General features: G+C 43.9%; 1 pseudogene; it reads right to left on the reverse strand.

The window, feature by feature from the left end:
* Window positions 1-1,158: 1,158 nt before the first annotated feature.
* On the reverse strand, window positions 1,159-6,937 carry LOC120838920 (annotated as a pseudogene).
* Window positions 6,938-10,593: the final 3,656 nt, after the last annotated feature.

Here is a 10,593-nt window from a genome sequence, read left to right on the forward strand (position 1 = left end):
GTAGCAGTAATAACTTGGATGACATCCCTTGGTTCCAAAGAGAAAAGCTAGAAAAACCGGCGATCGCTTCTTCGCGCTAACAGTGTCGCGCACTGTACAGAGACCGTGTTGTTGACACTGCTACATACAGATGAAAGAAGAGGTGTCCTGTTGTTGATATTACAGTCGATGTCTAGGCTGCGCAAACAGCTGCCCGATCCAAAATAATTTGCCGGATACATCCATTCAGTAATCTTCATGTATCTAAATATTCATTTGAGGAAGCAGAATGCGACTGACGCCTTTTTTTTGCCGTCTGTCAACACTAATGTAAGTTATATTTCATTTATTCGGCCCAGGGGGGACAGGACAAGAGGGTATAAAAACTGTTTTGTTTCGCGATAAACTCAGACGCGCCACCTATTGGGTAACCCGGCACACTTCCGGTTCACGTATATTTCCTCATCTTTTACACATCATTATTTTATGATAAGAGTGCATTGAGTGTGACGGTGCTGTTAGTGGCCATTTCCAGAAGATAGCATGTATATTAGACTTTGCAAATACTGCGAAATCTGCAATCTAGTTTAGATCCCGAAGTGGTAAAGGGCTATTTGCATACTGGGGCCACAACGTCTCATCGCACGCGAGAAAGTATGACTAGACCGAAAGCCGGTACCAGAAGGCCTCCAAACACCCGGCATAATTCATCGTGTAAAATAATAACCATAAAACAATTTTTATTATTTTGCCTGGAATTCGCAATGATTAGTGCTTTTAGGAATAATCATTGCGGATTCCAGCACGTGGCCCTCGTCAATTAGCGAAATATTGGCAAATTGAGCCTTACAATTGTTTGATTGTCTTCAGTTACGTTAAAAGTTAAATCGAAGCACAGCCAATGACACCACATGTGTCTTGGATACTACTATATGGCAGAGCCTCATTCGTTCGGCATTATTGATTGTCGGAAGAAGCTACAGTCGTTACAGGGGCAGCATTTTGACTGCCACTCCTTAACATAGAGAGTTACACAGAAAACTTTCGAAGCTGCTCTGGAATTACTGAGACGAGTTTGGCGGGAGAATCGCCAACTTTGCCCTCAAATTCATGTAAGAAATAATCTTCACGATATGAGCCCTTAGTAAAAAGCAGTGCCATATTCTTTTAATGATTTTATTAACGAACGTTGTCCGCATATTCTCTGTGGATGTTTCCTTGATGCCAGTGGTTGCAGACAACGTATGTCGTCTTTGAATAATATGAGCAGGCATAAACCACATCCATCATATAGGGTTGCTTTCCACACCATCTGTGTGAAATGCGATGTCTTTGAGTTGTACCGCGGGTTGTTATAATTATTCTGATGTATTTCATTGAACCAGAGCGTAGTAACTTCTTTTTCTGAAAAAAAAAATTAAGAAATATATCCTTAAGCCTGTAGCCGTCACGCAGCTCTTCGGAAATTTGAGATATTATTTACGGAACTGATCTCTGGTGAAACCTCTTTGGTAACAGTATACTAGTAATGTTAAGCTCTCTACAAGAGGTCCTCATGCTTTATAAGTTTGCAAGTTACAAATCAGGAAAAGCATGAAGTACGTCTAGCTATTTAATTAAGACGAAATTTAGAAGCCTAACATGGAATGAATAAATTTGAGTAGTGAACATGCCACAAACCTTTACAGAACTTAACTAATTAAAAAAAGATGGATATATCAATTATGATAATAAACACGAACAAAAATCAACGAAATTTCTACGAGTAGGCACACAAGACGGACAATCGCTACAAACATGCATTACGCCATTACATAGAAATTTTGCATATATTTTTGTAATTCTGGTTACAAATGCTTACGCATGTTTTTTGTGTCAATGCGCTCACCATTTTCGCAAAAGCAGTGTCCACTAAAGAAACAAAGTTTTGCAAGCGGCCGAGCGTTATTACTGTTACATATACCCGGGAGAGTTTATTTGATGTTTCATTGATTGATTTGATGTCATATTTAGCTGAGTGCCGTACTAAAGCAGTGGAATACTTTACTTTAAGGCATGCATTTCCTACATTGTGAGCTTACGCGGCGTATGATCAAAGTAAAATTACGTAGTATTTCTAGTGCAAAATCATCCCATGAATATAGAAGTATATGAGGCCGTAATATGCCATTCATATTGCGCTTGAGTTCTTATAGGTCAAACTGATATACTGCGTAACCTTTAAACACCACTACAGGAAAACATCGTTCTTTGTAGACAAGTTTATAGGCTTTCAGTGCATGAATAAGACTCAATTGTGAAAATTTGTCATATGTATCTTGATTGCTTTAAGATATTTGATATAGTGCTCATTATCCGAACAAGACGAATGTCTGACGAATATATATGCATATTAACACGTTACATACAGTTTCACACCTGGATCTAGTCGAGTCGACGACGCTACAATCCCATGAAGCCAAACAAGGGGCGTTAAAAGTGCCTCGTCACGGCGCCCGTCGTCTCCATGCCCTAGCTCTCCCCAACTCCACCATTCATGCACAAGGACTGATCCATAATCCTTAATTTTTTTAAGGGCGTGAATTGTTTCAGCCGCTGTTAGCACACGCACAAAGACGACGAGGGCCATGATGACGCAGTTATTGAGCTGCTTGATTGGCTACATTCTGCTGTAGTGTCGGCCACGCTTGGACCGAGTATGGTATGGCATACAGCAGACATTGGATATCAGTTACACCAGATTTTTTCTGGGGTTATTTTGGCGTATATAAGGGACTGAAATTTAAGAAGTTCTTTGTCTACAACGTCTACTAATTCATCACCTCTAGTTAGACAAACAAAGCAACATAGTCGCATCTGAGGAAAAAAATAGCTACAACAGAATTCTTCTGGAATTCTCAGAATGAAAGCCGACGTTTTTTTGAAACGCTTAGTTTCGTTACCAGACGGTCTGCTGTAAGTTTACGAGGTTTCTTTATGAGCTCAGGTAAACAGACATTGAACAAATCATGACATATAAAACCTGCAGCAAAAGTGAAGTGCTATATTACTGACTTGAAGGAACAAAATCGGGCTTAGTCAGTGTCATCCAGTAGATATTTTCGCCCATTCTATTGTAATGGTCCGGTTGTGGTTGTCGATGTTCAACAACATCATATCGGGCAAGCCTTTGCGCCCACTGCTGCGCCCATGCCTGTAACTGCGTCAAGAGGAAAGAGTATTGAAGAATGCACTTAAAAGTGTTTCGTAGCAGCTGTGGTTCTCGTAGATCACCCCAGTTTTCACTACAGCGATACACACATTTATGAACTTATTACTATCTTGGACATTGCAACACTCCAAGAAATCTGAAGCGTTTACTTTCCCGCATAGCAGTCGGGACAGCTGATCGCTTCAATCACCGGAGATTGCTCGGCGACTTAGGGCTCTGAACACATGTCTAGGCCTGTCTGCACTCTTGCTGTGGGCACGGTGAAACGTCGTGGACATTGCCAGTGTGCGGACAGCTTTAGTTAGGCCTAAAAATTCGCTGAAATGCCTCCGTAGGTTGAAGCGATTGACTGTTCCAAGCGCTTTGTGGGAAAGAAGACACTCCAGTTTTTTAGAGTGAATATTAAAGTCGATTTAATTTCTGCCTGAATCTGGTAAGTCATTTGCTGAATCATTTAGCGCGACGATGACTTTCATTTGCGCCTTTCTGTGACATATCCGCTTTTAAAGATTTTCGCGCGTCTGTGGCACAACAGTGAATCCCGTACTTCAAGTGGCGAGCTCAGGGAATATTAGGGAGTTTTAGCGAGTCGTTTTTTAAGCACACGGTTCCGAAATCACGAACGGTACAGCTGGTCCGTTCCGCGAAAACGTACGTCAAATTTGACATACTTTAGCGAATCGTGAAAGTGGCGCGACCGTGTAAACGATGATGATGATCTGACTTAACGGTGGCGCCATCTTCTAGTAAACATGTGAAACATTCTGCAACATGTAAATCCGTGGCGACGGTGGCCCTCCTTGACGGTGGCGGGCACAGTGGTGGCGGCTCGTGTTTCTGGCGTGCGACTGATGTAAACAAGACGGCCGACGTAACATTTGGCGGTCGGAATTTCAAGAACTGCGAAGCTAGATAGAGTAAAAAGTGTCTGAACGACAGTAAAGGTATGTGGTGTGTCTTCGTCATCGTGAACTTGAACGATCGTTCACGTTGTGTGCCGTCGAACCAAATCATTTCGTCCGCTCGCGGTCGGCACGGCAGAGTCTGCCCGCAGATCGCAAGAATTTACTAGCATGCGCAGTTTACAGCATTCACGATCGCTTACCATTGTGAGCAGCCCTCATAATGATTTGGTTCAAGCTCTCAAATGAAGCAGACTAACAGGACGGCATATCGCCTCCCGCTGTCCTAAGTCTAACGCTCGGCTGGGTCGGCGAAGGCGGTCACCGAACCGACCGCCATCTTTTTTTTACCCGAGTCGTGAACGGTGCTGGCTGCGTTGCGGTCACGACTCCAGCGGCTGGAATGGGAGAAACGAACGAGAAGAGCCTCGATCCCGACTCCCCGAACGATTCGCGCGCGCATGCGCAGTGGCGTCGCGGATGCGTTGGAGAACGAACCGTTCGTGTGGAAACGACCTGCTAAAACTCCCTATTATGTCAGTAAAATACTCTGCCATGTAGAGAGGTTTCCGGTGTAGTGTTGAGTATGACGTTTTACGTGTTCTAGGCCACCTGATTGTTGTAGCATGAGTGCGATTTCTAAAGGAAGTGTATTATTTTTGGACACATAGTTCACTAAAAGTGGTGAGACTGCAGGCGAGTTAATGCAAGTTGAACATCATGGTAATCATCAGACTGGGTTAGAAAAAGGAAAACCCAAAGGAAAAGAGAAAAAAAGGCAACCTGTCAACGAGCTTCAAAGTATATCTCATGCACGCGTGGCATACTATGTCTCCAATGCCTTCACTGCAAACACCAGAAGCAAAACACCCAACAACAAATGGGCAAAATAGAACAAAAGGGTAAAAAGAAAACACAAGCACACAGTTTTAACAAGAACGGTGATAAACCGTTTGTTTTGTTTGATTGTTTGTTTGTTTGTTTGTGTGTTTATTCAGATTTTACAGTTTCCCATAACACGGCAAAGGTCAGATATGTTTTGCTGACGTGGCCTCGTCTGCTTGACAGTGCTCAACACAACGCAAAAAAGCCCTAATGACAAACATTCTAGAGTGTATAGGAAAGAAAAATGATACATAATTTGTTTCCAGTAGCAACAACGTAGTTGAGGCAGTTAAATATACAGCATAGAGAAAGCGCCTATAAACATCTGAATTTTAACAGCCATACAAAAAAGTTGTAAAAGGTATTACATTATATGTCTGAATATTTTGTTCATTGCACGTAATAGAAGATACCTTTTAATTATATGTACATACATGTGGGTAGACCCAGAGTTTTGAAAGATTTCATGAATGTTTCGACGCTTCCTTATGATATCTGGTGTTATATATGGCAATTGTTGGGTACCGTAAATATTCCTCAGCAAAGGAGTCATATATGTGTCATGTCGGAGATTGTATTGTGTGTGTGTAGAGAGGTATGTGTCCAAAAATGCAGATTAGTCTCTTCTTATCTTATTAAACATAAAGATTGAAAGTTTTAGCCGAAAAAGTTGTACTATGTCACGCAAATTGTATTTGATATAATAAAGGACTGCATGAGCTTTTCGCTGAAGGTTTTAGATGTAACGTACTGTCTTCTATCTCCCCTTACGTTGGCAACAAAACATTTACACAAAAGGTCACCGTTCAGTACAATCACCACCTTGCCGTCCTTAAACACAAGGGGTTTACAACTGTACACACACAACCAAAATTGACCTCCGAGAAAGAACCAAACAAATACTAAAACTGCCCTTTCTCTAACAAACAACGTGGCCCAAAGATACACTCATACACAGTGCTAACCGCTATCTGAAATATTCCTTAAAAATAAAAAATGAAAACCTAAAAGCGCAGAAATTGGTTACAGTCGTCCCCAAACTGCAGACGTTGCATCACCTTTTTGTGTCTTTCTTTGCGTTTTGCTTTTACTAGCAGTCTCGAGTTTACCATATTGTTTATAATTGCCCGGGTATTTTGCCTATATTGCACTACTATACCATATATGTACAGGTGCCGTCAAAGTAAAACGGAGCGCCGGAGCGGCGACCGAACTGCATCGCCGCGCTATCTAGCAGCTCCGGCTGCAACTGATAGGTGCCGTCTGCGCATGCGCGCGTGCCGTTCGCGGCGTCTTCCGTCATTCTTGTTTCATCCTCGCATTATCGACGTCTCGAGCTGCCAAACGCTGTTCTGATAAACACCGCTAGGTGTTCGGCTCGGGCTCGCACGGGGAGGTAACACTGAAGGCAAGTGGGAGAGAGGGGCGAGTGTTGTCGGTGAGTACCGCTCCTTGTGCTATCAGGCGTCGATTTTAGGAAGAGCGTTGCGCCGCTCGAACCACCGATAACGTGTGGGTGGGAAGATGAAAACGGAGGCCCCAGCGGAAGGCACGTTCGCATGCGCTGGTGTAGCCTATCAGTTCCAGCCGGCGCTGCTAGATAGCGCGGCGATGCAGTTCGGTCGCCGCTCCGGCGCTCCGTTTTACTTTGACGGGACCTGTACGTTTTAGGGACATACATGTCCAGTCAACTTTTAGAGTGGTCTACTTAAATATAGTTTGGTAAGTAAGTTCTCATATTCGACAACTCTGAATGACAAAGATGATGCTGTGGTTGTAGTAATAAAGGAACCATGCATTATCATATGACGTACGAGTTGGTAGAGCAATTTCCGACGTGAACAGCATAGTGCATTATTGGAAACAACAAACAAAATGCTATAAATATATTTACGTTGTAATTATAGCGCAGAGGTGACGTCGCACGTTGTTTTCTATAGTAGTTATGCCACTCCAGCATGTATTTCCAGAACTCAGGGTCAACCTCAAAAAGATCGGAGCTTCAATCTTGATTTTTCGATTGCGTAGTGTGTACATACCGGATCTGGGCTGAAGATATTGTAATCATAAATGTAAAAAATATCTTGCGGGACTGAACCTCGTCCAATCTCGAGCAAGATGCCAGGTCTGCCTTCTGATTTCTAAACAACGCCTCTTGAATGGTACCTCAGTTTCATAGCGTTTATTGAGAAGAATTTGTTGCGACAAATTGTGTGCAGCAAAGCCTATCGGGTTGTAATAATGCGATATATACTACTCGAGCAAAATGCTGGCTTTAAATAATAATAATGTCCAAAATAACCGCACAAAAACTAATTTTTTTTTTTACGCAATATTGATCTAGGCATTGGCGCAAGCTCAGTCTCAGTCTAATAGTAGTGCTAATGGTTCGGTCCGGATGTCAAAGTTTCAAGGCTAGCCGTTATATAATTCAAAAGTTCAAAATGATTCTCTGAAAATTCAAGTGGGAAAATGAAGTCCGTTTGCGGTAGTTAACGCCATTTATTTCCACGTGATTGTTCTTTCCTCGACAATAATTTTATAAAATAAAAGTTTTTAACATTATCTTGTAATGTCTGAAATAAATAACGGTTAGTTCGGAAGCTTTGGCATCTAGTGCGAACCGCTAGAGCGACACTTGGGCGGGGAGCAAGCGTCTGGCGATGCATAGTATAATTTTAAGGTGAAACTAACACTGCACAGTTTTTTAGTGACAGTTCTTATTTTCTGGGTGATGCTATTTAATTAAAATACTGGTGGCAAAAGTGTAAATTATGCGTGCAATTTTATGACTCAATAGTTACATCTTCAACGTCACCCTTTCCCGGTTTCATACTAGCACGCGCATTATGTATTGGTGAAAGAGTGCTGGACGTCATCATCTGGCAACCCTTTTAGTATACCTATGTGTTTCTTTTTAACCTTGTTTTACAGTTTGTTTATTGCCCTTTTTATTTTCTGTGGCGGGGGAATTGGCATCTGCCAATTCCCCCGCCATGTTTGGTTACATGTGATGAGCTTTTCCAGCAACTCAAGTTCAGTTACCTGTCATTTTGTAAAGTCAGCACAATTGTGGTTCCGGCTATTTTCATCCTCCTGATTGAGGTTTTTGGACACCGGGTATCAGCGCAGACTTTGCGAATGATCACTTGATTATGTGAAAAATGTCGTATAGTCTTCTTATCAATGTGAACCAGGTCAGCAATCAAACGATGCAAACAATGCTAACGATTTTACTACCGAATGTTTCGGAATTTTATACGTTGTTACAAAGCACTGCATAAGATGGCGTGTGAAGTCGACGCAGTCACGGACCTATGCTGTCATTTCTCGGACCGTCTTCTGAGTGTCCAAAGAGTACTTTGGTGTTTGTCCTTTGTCGTAGTTTCTGATGACAGTTTTATGGAGCGGTGTTCAAACAGGACAATGTTTGCACAGTCACCGCCTCTTCAGTAGCGGAAGTGGAGGTTTTTCCCTAGTTTGTCTGCTTTTGCAATATTTTTTTCGCGGGGGGGATGGGGGGGGGGGGGGGGGGGGAGGGATTTTTTTATACTTGCGTTCCTATAGAGCGGCTTAGAGTCAGTTCATCACGTGGGTCATGACAGCCACCCACGCGCTCTGTTGGCTCTCGTCAAGAGCTCCGATGATGCAAATCCCTCATCTCCGGGGAAAAGAAAAAGGGGATTAGACGACGGCAGGAAGGCCTTGACGAAATCTGCGATCTTTGAGTGGTCGATGTGGAAAGTGAAACCCGACGGGCGCATCGCAACTCGCACCTCTTTTTGGAGGAGATGTAATCTTTTTTTGGACGTGACAGCATTTACCGTATTCTTTTTGCACAGCCCTAAAAAGGGCACTGCAATGAAAACAAAAGTGTTTTCTTAAAGAGCCTGTATGGGACATGTTTTTAATGTAAAATTTTTCCACTAAATAAATATTCTTTTGAGCAATATTTGCAGTGTTTGGTGCAATTTAGCTGGAGGTCCGGGCCCGCTCTAAGCCCCGCCCACAGATCAGTGGCCCCGCCCCTTACTATTGAATTGTCTAAGCTGCTAGGCCGAACACGCTCGGAAGCCTAGTGTCTTCCTTTCGCGACATCCGGTGCGTCTAGGCTGGCGTCTGACACCGCTTGCTAGTCGTGCAAGCATACGCGAGGCAGCCTCCGTTCTTGTCTGTTATTCCACAGCCGCCAGTCGTCGTCTGCAATGCCCGAAAGACGCGGACATGAAAACTGCTCGTCGGCATTCGTTTTGCGCTTCCTCCGTCTGCTAGAGCGCCGACGTCTGAAAACTTCTAGAACTCTCGGATAATGCGACCATGCGACTAGCGTTCCATCGTGCATGAGCTACGGTCCTAAAGAAGAATCTGTCCGCGTCTGTCGGTGTGTGGTAACAATTGACCGAGAGGACTCAAACTATCAACGAAATAAATATGCAGACAATTCGAATTTTTCTTTTCTTGTTATTTTTTTTTCCGATTGGCCCCCCACCCAAATGGCGCGCAAATTCATATCTGCGTTGGTAACTTAACGGTTTTGAAGCAACTGTCGCAACCACGGTAATAGCACAGTTCACAATACTGCGGCGCCTCTCTTGCGGGAACCAACACCTTTATTAAGGCGAAAGCCCTCTATAACTCATCGTTCAGTCGACCTTCAAGGTCCTTGAGCGAAAACACGTCGACAACAAGAAAAGTACGAAAACACGTCGGCGACACCAGAGCCTTCTCTACTGGGAGAGTTCGGCGGTCTCTTGATCCAGCCGCCAGTCTGGCCGCCCGAGAAGCCTGGCAACTAGGCGCGTCGCGCTCCGATCTTGTGTTCCGATCTTGTGTGTCTCGCGCCTGCTCGCTGCCCGTAGCAGACACGTAGCGTAAAACTCTCGATAGAGCCAGCCTAGGGCGAAAGACAAGGACGGAAATGGTTGTTGAGCACGTGAGACGATACGTCTGAAGAAAATGGGGTGCTGCAGTGCCGTGAGCTGCTCGAACAGCGCAAAAACAAATGTTCTGAAATGTACCGATTCCCGCAAGGGAAAGAAAACCGCCCGAGAAGCACACTCTGGGAGGCCAGATTGAAGAGGGCTAACTGGAAGCCGGCATCGAGTTCTCGCCTCCCTGAGGTAAGTTTATTGTGTTTATATACTCAACTTCACTGCACCTTATTTGCGAGCGTGAAACAACGCCCACACTGCAAGAGCTCGCGTGCGACTCAGGAATGTGCCAATCGTTGGGTTCGCTCTCCTTATGGCTTTGACTTCGCTCGATCCTAAGGTAAAAAGGGAGTATAAAGGCTGACGTTGCTCTCAACAAGCGTAGTAAATCTGTAACATGCCCATTTTCTAGGTGGCCTTTGAAGATAGTGAATTTAAAAAGGGTTGTATCGACCGCAAGAAGCTCAGGCACAACGCGATCCCGACGGTGTTTCCGCACAGCAAGCCAAGCAATATCAGAAAACCACCAAAACGTCGGCCGGTGAGAAGTTGTAGCTTCTTACATTGAAAAGTCAAAGCAATGTGGTGCCTCCAGAAAAATGCTGTGTCGCTAAATTTTATCCTCAATTCTCGGCCTCGCTATGCTATTTTCTCATCAGACAGGTCACAGTTGTAACACGGCAGT

Source organism: Ixodes scapularis, unplaced genomic scaffold (assembly GCF_016920785.2).
Source record: "Ixodes scapularis isolate PalLabHiFi unplaced genomic scaffold, ASM1692078v2 PGA_scaffold6__148_contigs__length_123643588, whole genome shotgun sequence".
In the NCBI taxonomy this organism is placed as follows: Eukaryota; Metazoa; Arthropoda; class Arachnida; order Ixodida; family Ixodidae; genus Ixodes; species Ixodes scapularis.